Source organism: Haemaphysalis longicornis, unplaced genomic scaffold, assembly GCF_048455015.1.
Source record: "Haemaphysalis longicornis isolate Haplotype H1 unplaced genomic scaffold, Haemaphysalis longicornis Haplotype H1 scaffold_12, whole genome shotgun sequence".
Classification (NCBI taxonomy): domain Eukaryota; kingdom Metazoa; phylum Arthropoda; class Arachnida; order Ixodida; family Ixodidae; genus Haemaphysalis; species Haemaphysalis longicornis.
In genome coordinates this window covers 48,056,939-48,069,593 of record NW_027526225.1, presented here as the reverse complement: position 1 = coordinate 48,069,593, position 12,655 = coordinate 48,056,939, and the positions used below count along the sequence as shown (strand labels likewise).

Below are 12,655 nucleotides of genomic sequence, written 5' to 3'. Positions count from 1 at the left end.
GCTCCGCAAGATGGAGTGTAGAGCTGCACTTAATTTTTTAATAAAGATGAACCCTCTTGGAAAGGCACTGCTACCAACAATCTCCTACTGTATGTATGTAGACGACGTCCAGATATCCGTGAAATCATGTAATATATCAACCTGTGAACGCCAAGTCCAGCTTAACGTCAAGAAACTTGCCGGCTTAATTCTGGAAAAAGCTCTTGTGTTGAGTTCTCCAGGAACCGTGGGGTCCATCCAGACCCATACATCACTCTTAATGGCGTATCGATTCCAGTGAAGAAAGAGCACGAGTTTTTGTTGTTGTGTTTCACACTAAACTCACATTCATTCCTCACATCACGGAACTTAAGCATAAATGTCTGAAAACGATGAATATCCTTAAGGTTCTAACGCACCAATCCTTTGGTTCCGGCAAAGATCTCCTGTTCCGCTTGTATACTGCTTTGGTTGGGTCTCGTTTGGACTATGGTGTGCGGTGTATGGGTCGGTGACTAAAACAGCATTGCGAATTCTTGACCCAGTGCTACACTTCGGTCTTCACCCTGCGTCTGGTGCTTTCGGCACTAGCCCGGTCCAATATCTGCATGTTGAATGTAACAAGTGGTGCCTTGAGAGCCGGCGGACGTACATGGACTGTCTTTATGCCTTTAAAATTTTGTTTCTGATGAACCAGCATTTTAATACTGCAATGGTATATCCACACCTCTGCTGTTTGTAAACCGACGATCTGTTCATCTGCCCTTCTTGCTTAGTGAGAGAGCAAGCTTCGGATCTCAGCGTTTCGTTTTTGGTTGTGTATAAATCATCTTTTCAGATATTTTACCGCCTTGGCAAGTTCGTTGTCTGTCTTGTGATTTTTCTTTTGTGACAATTGGCAAAAATTTAGTGCCACAAACTGCAACACCAAAGCACTTTCTCTGAGAGCTGGTTGAATACCTGTGACCAAAACTTGGTCATTGTGTCCAAGCAATATTATAGGCGACCCCATCAGCTTTTTCTTTTGGCGGACCGTCTTTCGGTCGGGGCATTAGCTGTCCAACAGTTGACACTGGTGACTATGGTGTCTTGTGCTGCTCATATTCGGAATTTTAGTCCCTGCCAACCATGAACGTACACAGAACCAATTTTTCAGCAGAAGCATATGGAAATTTACTCATTGTGCAACGCATTCTTTAAAACCAAATTACCAATTCCATCATGTATACAGATTCTTTGAGTGTTGTTCATGCACTGTCATCCCACAAGCCCAGAAAAACAAAAATACTCCGTCTCATTTTCAACACTATTATGCCTGCCTAAGCACAAAAGCATAAACTGGTGTTGTGCTGGGTCCCAAGACACGCTGAGATCGCTGGCAATCAGTTTTGAGGCGGTATGGCCGTTTCTGCTGCACTCATGAGCACTGTAGACATAACGGTACCGTATACAGACCTCAAGCCACACATAAGACAACACTTGCGTAAAACATAGCAAACACACTGGAGTGAAAATACTGACAACAAATTAAGGACAGGCGCCGAGTTCGCCCTACAGACGGAGAGTTTCCGAAGCCGGTTGGCGCATGTTCTAGCGCGTGCTAACGCGGTCCACTTAGGAAGAGATGTGAAACATTGTGGACAAAACGATCCGTGCCCGACATTCATGGACAGCATTCAGCGGCAAACTAGGAAATCTTTGTAAGGCGCAACAGGCAGGTTTGAGACAAAGAGAGTGAGGACGCCAGCTCTGCTTTTTTTTTCAGCTTTGCACCACTAGTGCAAGCTGTGCCATACGCAATATTGCCATGACAACAAGTCGAGGAGGGCGAAGCTGTTGGCGGAGCGTGACCTGGTCCATTCTGATGGGTGCATTGTACATAACGTAAACTAATCGCTTTCCTCCGTCTTATCGCTCGTGTCAGCCTTGTCGGGCCATATCTTAACCGTATGAGTTTGCTTAGATAAATTCCAAAAACGTGTGATTGCGCAAACTGTGTGGGCGCTCTTTGCGCTTTCTTGGACACAAAACAATGGAAGCAGCACTAGCTGTTTTTGCTGCATGAATCAACGAGTAGACGTTGCGTGCTGATTAAAATGAAAAACCGAGGTTGTGTGGGCGGGGCCGCAACTTGCGAACTACCGTTTCTCTTCACAAAACAAACGTGTGTTTATGGAGAGCTTATAGCGCTGATTTGTACTTGTTCACCGAAAATAAATTAAAACCCCAATAGATTTTCGCCCTATTACTATTTGAATGAGCGCGCATTGCATTTCAATTCAATTCATAGGGCTCAGTTATGGTGTCCGCGCGTAAGAAAAGCGATCCTTCACATAAAACTACGGCGATAGTTTTTACCGAGCAGTAATGCGAAGTACCACCTAAAGACTATCAAATAAATACGCCACTATCTGAATCCGGTTGTCAGGGCGGACGCAAAGCTTCACCTGTGCAGATTTTGGTGCCGAACGTAAGAAGGATTCCCTCGAACAGTGTTTGGCTAACTGCAGGAATTCCGGCTTCTTCGGTTGCATCTCCGCCTGAAATTTTCTTTACGGTTTGTAGATTTCCCTAATACTGGTAACCAGAACAGCAATAAATGCATTTCGGTGCAGCACCAGACGCCACATCAGAGCCATGCTCGCCCATATATGACAAATAACGAGACGCGGAGAGTTTAAACAAAAGTCATAGGTCACCTATCTAGAATATCTTAGAGCCTCATCAACATCACGGCTATGTCAACAAGCACAAACCTGACGAACGTTCTCTGTCAGGTAATATTTCCGTTGTTTTAGAGGTGAACTTTACCACGTACCCAAAGATATTGTGCTTGGAAAATCACCCCGATCGCGTTACCATAGCCCAAAAGTTAGTGCGGTAAATTGTACCTGATAAGGATGTTGTAAATAAATTTTAAGTGTGAAATGCTGTCTCTACACCCTTTCTAGCCCACTTTCCTTCTCAATACTTAATGAAAGAATCACTCTTACTTTTATTAGAGTGCGTATTGGGAAAGAAATTCCTTTATTTGTTGACATTCACGCATAAATTAAACTTTATGGGATGGTTGGACGTCTCTTCTTAACAAGTATCTGAATATACAGAATCAACAGAAGAATTTGAGCAGTATGTTTGGAAATGGTTCATGCAGTCACAATATTCAAACGTCTGAGTCAGATTGGCTTTGTTTGTTTTCAGGCGTGCTTCGCATAAGGACGTTCTTGCGCCTGCAGGGAAAAGGAGAATAGATCTCAACACAAGCCTTAGCAGCCAATATCCGCTTATGCGCGTGCCGTAAATCTATTAGATCTCAACAAACATGAAAACGCGTTTATAGAACAAAGTTATTTGAGATATAAATTAGCTGAGCTATAACTTGTTTCAGCTGTAGTTATTTGAGCTGTAAGCTTCAGTGAAATTTCGGAGCCAAACGTTAACTTGCGCGCAGTGGAGGAGGAACCACCTTTATCGTGTCCAGAAGAATGGCCTAATTAAGGCCGGTATGCTTCACACGACGGCCAGGATGCCTGGGCTCCTAGCGGCGCATTTCTCCCTCTGGACTGTTCGAAGTCGGTATCCTCGCTACGCAGCACGGTCTCCCAATTCCCTTTTCTGGTTACAATAAATATTACGGTTGCTCAGGGCCGCACTTTGTACAGTAGGGCATTTACACAGCATGTTGCTAAAACTAGCAAGTGGGGGAGGGGGGGGGGCAGTTTTTGCGTTGTCACGAATATCTGTGTGAAACTGCCTGGTTCTATTTATTATTATGGAGACGCATCTATGCCACTTCTTTGTCAGCGGGGGGTCGGCTGCAGTCAATTTCCGTCTTCCGCCCCTAACTGATCCAGCACGCTTCGGTAGGTGCATATGCCATCCTTGCTGTTGTCGGTGGGTTGTGCACGACCAAGTGGTTTTTGAGCTCGTAAAAAGTAGCTATTGATGCGTCCCCAGTGATCGCGATTTTGGGTGGTGTTTTGTAACTGGTAATAGTGTACCTGATTGTGTACCTGTGGTCACCAGATGGATTTAGCAAAATTTTGAGACACACGTATTTTTTATTTTTTTCACGAAAACTTCCCAGAAGCTGTATGATAAGGCATCGTTATTTCATCTTTATACACTCCTGTACGCCAATGTAATTGTAATGCAGCTATTATCAAGCTTATCACAAAGGCCAACTTCATGATCGACTTGATTCTTGAATATAACTAGCGCCTCGCCCACATGGCATTCATCAAATCAAAATACGTTCTTTGTTACTGGTGTTCGTTAGACAATTGAATTTATATTCTAAGCTGCGATAACGTTGAAACACTACTCCGTGTATACGATATTCTACGCAAAATAAAACCCTTGGACGGCACGACAAGACCCTACAACCATTTCTAATTATTTCTGCCTTGTGAAAGATATGGAATATATGGGGTAATTGGCATTATATTTAATTAATGTTTGGCTTATAAAACAAACTTTGGCTCATAAAACACGCACAGTCAATGTTGTATAGCTTGTTTTTACAGACGTAGAGCACCCTACCGCTCAAGTCCTTCGAAAGGTCAGCAATAGGTTCTTTACGGGGTACGTAGCTACTTCACTACACCAACTAATTTCGCTAAATACTAAAATGCGTACATTTTTTTAGTTTCTGTGAAATTACTCGTGCTTAGTCGAACTAGGAAAATGCGGAAAACACACGCTGTTTTTTTAATTTGTTTTGAATACCTTCAAGGCAATTTAATTGAAGAGGGGAGTGAGTATATACAACAAATGAGCAAACTGTAGTAGAAACAGTAGAATAGAAATAGTTGCAACCTCTACAAAACAAAGTCATAAAGGTAAATAAGGTTGCAATCTTCCTGTTGCGGCATGAGAAGTGCGGCTGAGGTTTGCATACGTGACAATTTTTGGCATTCATTGCAAGTATAATCAAAATAAAACAAAAATATACATTGTACAAGTGGAATTCGCAGAAAGTAATGCATCTTTATACACAATCATAACACCTAAAATATAATATTAGACACGGCGGTACAAAACAAATCGGGGTTGCTAATTGTAGCAATATCAGAAGAAGGTGGTTCCAGTCGCTGGAGGTACATTCTTTGTTAAAACTTTGTGGGCCACGGTAACCGTGACCGGAGCAGGCGCGCGGCCCAGCAGGGCCGCTGCGCTTGCCGCTGTCGGGTGGTTGCGCGGGTAAAGAGTGCGAAGGGAACTTTTGCTCTTGCTTTTGTTGTGTGTCCGGCGCGACAAGTGTTCCGCAAGGTGCCTGCGCTGCAGCGTAGTGCAGCTGCTCTGAGAAATTTTACCGCTCCACTTATCGCGCCAGCCATACTACGAAAGGGAGCGCAGAAGTTCACCTCACTCTTTTTAGCCCCGTAACCATCCGACAGCGGCAAGCGCAGCGCCCCTGCTCGACCACGCGCCTTCTCCCGCTACGGTCGCCGTGGCCCATAAAATTTTGGCAAAGAATATACCTGGGATGAAAGAATGAAAAAGACCTTAGTATTGCAAGAAGGAACGCCAACTTTATGAACATGATCTAAGCGCGAAGATGTGTATGAAGGTGGAGTAAGTTAAGCGTTGCAAAGCATGCTCTGTGAGAATACTTTATTGAATAAGCCCAAGCGTGCAATTTTGCGACGTGACGTCAGAGATGTTAGACCCAAGTTAGTTTTTATTCCGGATACGCTGACTGCTCGCTGATAGAAAAAATGAAACGTGCGGCGTTGTTTTGAATCGTTTCGACCTGATGATTCAGAATTTCAATGCATGGGTCCCGTATCGGTGAGGCATAATCAAGTTGTGAACGCACAAGTGATTTGAAAAGGAGCAGTTTGATCGAAGAAGTGGCGGAATGCAAATTTCGTCTTACGTAGCCAAGCAAGGGATTGGTTTTGTTGGCGATGCCTTCAATGTGAAGATTCCAAGGTAGGTCAGTAGTGATATGAATGCCCAAGTATATAAAAGAAGTAACCGCTTCAAGGATGTCACCAACAAGGAAATATGAGTGCACGTTAGTGCTGATGCAGGAAACTCGCATTCATTTGCATTTTGTAGTGCTTATAACCATCTTCCATCCATTTCAATAATGGGATATGGCATTGATGTCAGAATGGAGAGCGTCTATGACAGTATCGTTATGTATTTTCCGAAAAATGACACAATCGTCAGCGTATAAACGTAGTGATGAGGAGGTACATTTGGGCAAATCATTGATCTAGGTAAGAAAAAGTATCAGCCCAAGGACTGTGCCCTGGCGTACACCTGAGATAACCAGGGTTAGAGAAGAATTGGTGTCATAAGATGTGTCAAATTGCTGGCGATGCATTAGGAAACACTCAATCCAGTTTAGTATGCTAGGGTCGAGACCAATATTTCTTAGCTGGAGTAGATGTAACGCGTGCGGAGCTTTCTCGAATGCTCTAGCAAAATCGAAATAAATGCAGTCAGCAAATGAACGGTTGTCAAGAATGGAGTGAAGTTTTTGAGTAAACAAAATCAACTGGGTTTCGCGCAAGGAACACGTCCGAAAACCATGATGTGCAGGGTCGAAAAATGAATTGGATAAGCGAAAACTGCCAACATGAGCGTAAATGATGTATTCCAAAATTTTACATGGTGCGCCAGTGATAGATAGTGGCCTATACTTCAAGGGCGACTCTTTGTCTCCAGATTTAAAGACTGGCACCACTTTTCCTATTTCCCAATCAGAAAAGATTGCTTAAATAGCTTTTCTAAGATAATAGAACAGCTTTGTTCAGTATTTGTAACGAATTCGGAAATAATACTATCAACACTAGAGGAAGAAGAAATTTTATGCGCGTCAATTTTTATTCCTTCCCTTAGGGTCAATCTCCAAATGGTACATCGGTATGTTGTCGTGGCCTTTCAAATTCGGTAGACAAGAAGTGAGTTGTTATAGAATGCATCAGAAAACAATTTGTTTAGCACACTGGCACACTCGTTCACCGTTTGTGTCATAATAATGGGACAGCTTTCAGCAGTGTTAGCGACGCGCCAAAATTTCCTGTGAATATTTTGCAAAAAACTAGGCATCCTAATTCTCAGGAAATTTTGTTTTGTAGTTATGACAGCAGTAAGATAATGATTGACTGCTGAGCGGTACAAGCGCTACCTATCAATAATACGAGATGTTTTGACAAGGCGGTGCAGCCATTTTTTTTCTGTTTGATAGGCGCTTAAGGTAGGTGTGAAGGGAGCCTTCGGGTTACAGGATATTTCCCCAGTAGGTATGAAGCGTTCTGTCAAGTCAATGATATTGTTCTTAAATAACACCCAGTTGCATTCCAGTGATTGCTGATCGAATACGTCTAAGTAATCAATTAGAAATGATTGATTGTAGGATTTTACACGCCTACGCAACTCCGGCGATGAGGCGCGCCGTAGTAAAGGGATACGGATTATTTTTACCACCTGGGGAAGGAGCGCCGAAATCTCGCGCAGACGGGCATTTTTGCTTTTCGCCCCCATAAACTCATCAGCAGCTCCATCAGCAACTCACTATTAATGTCTGAGTAGTTGGCGTTGTGATAATTTCGAATGGTTTCTTTAGAACATATATGTACTTGTATTGTTGCAGTCAAATTCAAAAGGGCACGACCGCTTAGTTGTCAGTCAAGCTGTCAGTTGTCAGTCAGTATTCAGTCAAGCATCATTTACAAAAAAATACTGTTCATTTCTCCACAGTACTGCAAAGATTACGCACTTGGTTTTCTTCTAGTAACGCCATTGCTCTTTGTTTAAATCTTGGTGCATGATAGCTGGGACACCCTGTGTGTGTGTTTATATATATATATATATATATATATATATATATATATATATATATATATATATATATATATATATATATATATATATATATATATATATATATATATATATATAGTGAAAGAAGTCGACTGACACGTTTCCCGTTTTTGTTGCCAACAGTTTCGGAGTTAGAAACTCCTTCTTCGGGGCTGTATTTTAATTTCTCACATTGCGTCTTTATACAAAAACTTCTGTGAGGGAGGGTTACTTCCCTCATCCCTGCAGGAGAGGTCGCGGGTGAGGAGTGTTTCAAACAGTTTGAGCAAGTGAGACATTCCTATTGGCTAGAAAGGTGGAAGGTGAGGGAAGGGGAAAGAACACGGACGAAAAGGCAGCACGAAAACACGTAACAAGAGGCACACAAGCAAACACAATATCAAAAACAAGAGTGAGTCCTGCGCGCTCCGCAAATGGTGTAAAAGTAGTCAGCGGGAGAAAAAAAAAAAAGAAAGAAAAAAGGGGGGGGGGTGAAGGGAGACGGACATAAGATGGCGGCACAGGCATGGATATTCGATTCGGTCAAACTCCCAAGGCCGCATGCATGCACGGCCCGCCCAGTCGACGCATGGTCCCCGCGCCATACTCGGAATTTTCTGTCCCATTTTCGGTTTTGTTTTACTACTGGTTAAACCTACAGAAGCTCTCGTCTTGGCGCCGCTTCGACGAAACCGAGTGGTGCAGCCAAGCTTTGCTACGCGGCCAGCGAGCCGCGGAACAAGTCACACTGGGATTTGGTTTCATTTGGTCTGTCAGTGGTGCGGCGGTCATAATTCAGGCCGCTGTGCGTCGGCGGGCCCGCGGGGCGCGCTCACAGCTGTTCAAGGTCACTGATTAGTCTGGTGGTGGTTGCCGAACGGGCGGGGAAGGGGGGGCGCAGGGGCGGCGTTCTACCCGTTTGTTTTGCTTGACTTCGTCCCTAAAGCGGGGTTTCCTTTTTTCCTTCTTGCTTTCTTTTTTAAGTTGTATGCACGCTCTCGGGTCCGCGCTCACCCCCTCCATTGCCCGCAAGGTCCCGATATTTGCGTCTAAGGCGCAGCTTTTTGTCGCAAGAATGACAGGCGGCCCGGGTCCTCATTGATGCCATGGGTGAATGCCTGGAATTTATGTATAAAGTAGGACTCCCTCTGCTCGCGTTCGAGGGTAGAGCGGAAGCCGGACTGCAGGAGAGTGATTCTGATATGCTCAATGGAATGGTCCGGCAGGCGCATATGTTTGGAAAATGGTAGATCCGGCTGTGAGGTGACGTGGGATTTGTGGTTGTTGAATCTGAGTCGGAATGCATTCTCGGTCTGGCCAATATACTCCTTGCCACACATTTCGCAGTGCAGTCTGTATACGACGTTACTGGAATCACAGTCGAGACTTTCTTTTATTCGGAAGGAAAATTTGGAAAAGTTAGATTTTGCCGTGTCGGTTGGGGTGATGAGGGGACAGATTTTGCAGCGCGTTTTCCCGCATGGGCGGCAGCCTGAGTGTTGTTTCGTGATCCCAATTTTAGCCTTAACAAGCATATCTCTGAAGTTCTTGTCTTTACGATACACTACACGGGGTGGTTCGGGGAAGATAGCTGACAGGTGCTCACTTTGTCTGATCATGTTGAAATGCTTGCTCAGTATGTTGTTCACTCGCGGCATGTTCGCACCGTATGTTAATATCAGGTTGGTCTGGGGTGTTTCCGTTTTTTGTGAATTGGCTTTTGACAATGCTGACTGGCGGTCTGTTTGGCGGGCCCGGTTGATTGCGTCATCAATTATATTTTCTGGGTAATTTTGATTCAGAAGGGTGTTCTTTAGATTTTGCGAGTTTCTGTCAAATTCTTGGACATCAGAACAGATTCGGCGGTATCTGTATGCCTGCGAGTATGGTATTCCAACTTTGCAATGTCGTGGGTGGTTGCTGTCGAAATGCAGGTACTGTTGGCGATCCGTGGGTTTTTTGTAGACGGTGGTCGCGAGGGAGTTGCCATGTACCTGAAGGGTTACATCCAAAAAGTTGATAGTATCTTGAGATATGTCGTGGGTGAACTTGATTGATTGATGGAGGCAGTTAAATTTTGAAATGAAGTCGAGAAGGCTCGCTTTGTCGTGGTTCCATATCATGAATATGTCATCTAGAAAACGCCTGTAAAACAGTGGTTTCTTTTCTTGCTTCTCAATGAAAGGAGTTTCCAATGATGCCATAAAAATATTGGCGTAACTTGGAGCCATCTTGGTTCCCATCGCCGTGCCGCTGATCTGAAGGAAGTGCTTTTCGTTGAATTCGAAGTGGTTATAATTTAATACAATGGTTAGAAGCGTTGCGAGAGTTTCGCTTTCTATGTCTATTGATGGGTTGTTTAAGCCAATAAATGCTGCCACGGTCGCTGCGATGCCTTCCGAGTGGGGAATATTTGTGTACAATGAACAGACGTCCAGCGTCACCAGAAAACACCCTGGGGAGATGACGATACCAGCAATTTCCTGTAGAAAATGGCTGGTATCTTTGATGTAGGATGGGAACGTAGGGGGGATGTCCTTAATTATGTGATTAATGAAGCTTGAAATTTTTTCTGTCACCGTCCCGTTACTGGATACAATGGGTCTGCCCGGGTGGTTGCTCTTATGTATTTTAGGTAGCAAGTAAAATCGACCAGGGGCAGGATGTTCCGGTGACATAATTTTAACCATCGCGGCAGTTATATTACCTTCCGTGACAAGAGATTTGAGGGTGTTGTGAATTTCACTTTCATAGAATTTTGTGGGGTCATTTGGTAGCTCATTATAGAATTGTCTGTCGCTTAGTTGTCGCATTCCCTCTTCCAAGTATTCAGACCTGTCAAGTATAACAATGGCTCCCCCCTTGTCCGCTGGTTTGATAATTATGCTGGTGTCCGCTTGAAGGGAATTTAAAGCTGCTCGCTCTTCTACTGACAGGTTGTTGCGCCCGGGTCGGTGCTGTGCATATGCCCGGATTACATCCTTCTGTACAGCCGCTATATACATATCTAAGTGCTGGTCTCGTCGGTCTTTTGGTGTCCAGGATTTGTTTGACGCACCAGGCAGTTGTGTTTTTGTGTTGGGGCGGTCATGGAAGTATTCCCGGAGACGCAGATTACGTGCGAATGTGTCCAGATCCTGATATAGTTGGAACTCATTGAAATTTCCGGAGGCTGGGCAAAATGTCAAACCTTTTGAGAGAAGTTTTTCTTGAGCCGGGGATAATGTTTTGCTTGACAGATTTACCACGTTCATTTGTTGCGCATTCACGGGGCGAGATATAGCATCGGGACCTGGGGTGACGCCTACGGGATGGGTTGGTTGCACGGGGTGGACTATAAACTGTGGGGAAATGTTATCGCGTTGCAATTTCTTGATTTTTTGTTGTGATATTTCTTTCCTCTTTGTCGTCTCAAAGTTTTTAGGTTCCTTGCATTCTAAGTCGGATAAATTCGATTGCGACCTCTCTAGAATTTCGGCATCTAGAAGCTCCATGGCCCGTCTTCGGCTGTGCTGCGAAACAATCTCCGTGAGACCCACCGACGCATCGGACAGCACTTTCTCCCATTTCGTGATTTCCTCCGGATTAAATGTGCACATCGAGGGTGTGCAGGCTAGACGAAGGCCTTTTGGTGCGGCGTTCTGGTTGACGTATGTTTCCAAGTGAGCAGCATGCAAATCAAAGCGAACACGCTTGTCGATTAATTTCCTAAGAGACAAAAAAGAGGGGGACCATGCATGATCAGGGCGAGCCGTACCTGTCTCCACTGCAAGTCAATTCTCAGCCTCCCGGCTTGGTTGCGACGCCGCCTTCGTGGCCAGGCGTGTCATGTAGCGGCGTTCTGGGACGGGCGGGGCTCGGGAAGGCGTCGGACGGGGCGGGCGTTGTGGACACGGCAGGCACGGTGGGCACGGGGGACAGGGGGGCAGGCCGGCCGGGGGAGACGTTTGGTCATGGTTGTCTGTTTCTTCTGTTAGTCGAGGCGCGGAGGCCCAACGCGGGCGATGATAGCGCAGGCGCTCCTTAAAGTGTTGCGCCAGGACCGCGACGCCCTCGAAACTCGCGTGCAGCCCGTCGGCGGCGAGGAAGCGCCATGGGGGAAGTGTTAGGAACCCATGGTCTATGTAGAAAATCCGGGGCCCCAGTACCCCTCCACGGCACAGCTGTCGAACTTCACGGGCGTAGCGCTGGGCCTCCGCGTTAAACCAACGAACAAAGTTCCGGTTGGCACCCCCTCTGCGACGGTTGGGGGCGCGGGGAAGAGGGAGGCTGAGAAGGATGGTCTTCATCTCCGGGCGACGTTGTCGTATCCGCTCCACTGTTCGCTTCAACTCCGCCACCGCCGCCGCCGATCCGCGCCGGGCTATGTCCACCGTACCCACATGTAGGACAAGGGTCTCCACTCCGGTCGGCAAGTACTCCAGGGTGGCAAGGACATCCTCGAACATCGCTCCGCCGTAGGACACAAATCCCGGTGCAGAGGTATTGCTTGGGTCGAAATGATTGAAGACATGTCTGATGAGTGAATCACCAACGATTGCTGTTTTGATTTTGAATTTGGGAAATCTCCGGGACAGACGTTCAGTCGCGGGTTTGCTGGCAGCCATAGTAAAATATAGAGATCATGAGGTTCGATGGGCCAGTATAAAAATAGTGAAAGAAGTCGACTGACACGTTTCCCGTTTTTGTTGCCAACAGTTTCGGAGTTAGAAACTCCTTCTTCAGGGCTGTATTTTAATTTCTCACATTGCGTCTTTATACAAAAACTTCTGTGAGGGAGGGTTACTTCCCTCATCCCTGCAGGAGAGGTCGCGGGTGAGGGGTGTTTCAAACAGTTTGAGCAAGTGAGACATTCCTA

The 12,655-nt window shown here is 45.5% G+C and overlaps 1 long non-coding RNA gene across 1 annotated transcript in view; it reads right to left on the bottom strand.

Moving 5' to 3' along the window:
* Nucleotides 1-2,987: 2,987 nt before the first annotated feature.
* Nucleotides 2,988-12,655, bottom strand: part of LOC144161950 (uncharacterized) — a 115,433-nt gene continuing 105,765 nt past the window's right edge. Inside the window, exon 8 of the long non-coding RNA XR_013320539.1 lies at nucleotides 2,988-3,209. This is a non-coding gene — a long non-coding RNA (uncharacterized LOC144161950). The remainder of the gene's footprint in view (nucleotides 3,210-12,655) is intronic.